The 1,350-nt window shown below is 39.9% G+C and overlaps 1 long non-coding RNA gene across 1 annotated transcript; it reads left to right on the top strand.

Annotated features, from left to right (window-relative positions):
• Window positions 1–730: 730 nt before the first annotated feature.
• LOC147820019 (uncharacterized) lies at window positions 731–1,348 on the top strand. Its single transcript, XR_015438292.1, has 3 exons — window positions 731–872; window positions 1,029–1,124; window positions 1,313–1,348. It is a non-coding gene; the product is annotated as an uncharacterized LOC147820019 (long non-coding RNA).
• The last annotated feature ends 2 nt before the right edge of the window (window positions 1,349–1,350 follow it).

The raw sequence follows: 1,350 nt of genomic DNA, 5'->3' as shown, positions 1-1,350 counted from the left end.
TTTTTTTTTTTTTGTGCACATGTGATAGCAGAGATATTTTGTGTGAGAGCTGAATGAGCAGCAGGGCAAGATTTGATCCGTTAACAAAATTATTTGATTCTGTCAGTGCTGTCAGACAGTGATGTCATCCAAAAGAGATTTTAGATGGTGTCTGAGCTGGAGCACACTCATTGGTTTTAGAGTTTTACGCCCAGTCACATTGATTCTGCTTTTTCAACACAGCAACAGGCTTGAACTCTCACTCTTAAATGCCACTGCAGTTAGAGCAGATGACTTAATAGTAGCAGGAGACATGGTTTGCTCATGACATAGATTAATAGGTAAAGCCTTGAGAATTTATAAGTTTAAGGGTGATTAGAGTCTCAAAGATAATTAGACTCTGCAGAGTCTAATGGTTGCTGTCACCTGAAACGGTATGATGATATTTGTGGATGCTATGAGGTCATATTTTCATGGACTATGTTTTGCTTTTTTGGGAACCAGAGTCTATACAGGGCAAGGCTCAGTATTACCCCTACAGTGTATCTCTAAATATACAATCCAGGGGGTGTTACTCTTTATTACATTTGTTTGTGTAGCATCTACATTTTATCGCTCATACAAACACTTCACCGTGGTGTTGAATAATTCACATAATAGAGTTAGAGGTTGACACTGTCAGTTTTTAAACATTGATTAATGTGTTTGAAACCCTTTACAATTGTTCATGTATTTTTGACCTGTCAGTTGCTAGATGTGCTGGAGAGCTACTGTATGGCAGAGGGGCTGGACTACAGCAGATTGGACGGAACCACCAAATCCAAAGACAGAGTCCAGATTGTCAAAGAATTCAACAGCTCCTCTCATATCAACCTCTGCTTGGTTTCCACCATGTTAGTAGACCAATAAAAATTAGAAAGAGAAGTAGTATATAAGGCCTTTCATGGTCCTTTTACCTAAAGTGAAGATCTTAAATTTTTCAGTTAGTGTTTATTTTAACATAATACAAAACCTTGAATCTGCTGATAACTGACTCTTTGTTCCCTCAGGGCGGGTGGTCTTGGTCTTAACTTCGTAGGGGCCAATGTGGTAGTGCTGTTTGACCCCACCTGGAACCCAGCAAATGACCTCCAGGCTATTGACAGGTAGGCTGTGGGCCTCATTTTGACAGACTTTACAATTCTACACACACTTTTACACAGCTACAGCTGTTTTACTGCATCTGAGTATTTTCTTGTAGCTTCCCCCTGTGGGATTTAAAAACTTGATAACATTCTGTGCTGATTGATGTTACATAAGTGTGTGTGTGTGTGTGTGTGTGTGTGTGTGTCAGGGCATATCGTATTGGTCAGTGCAGGGATGTTACTGTTC

This window comes from Seriola lalandi, unplaced genomic scaffold (assembly GCF_002814215.2).
Source record: "Seriola lalandi dorsalis isolate HSWRI2012SDOR001 ecotype SW California unplaced genomic scaffold, Sedor1 jcf7180002005472, whole genome shotgun sequence".
Lineage (NCBI taxonomy): Eukaryota > Metazoa > Chordata > Actinopteri > Carangiformes > Carangidae > Seriola > Seriola lalandi.
The sequence above is the reverse complement of the archived record's forward strand: the minus strand, read 5'-3'. Positions and strand labels throughout refer to the sequence as shown.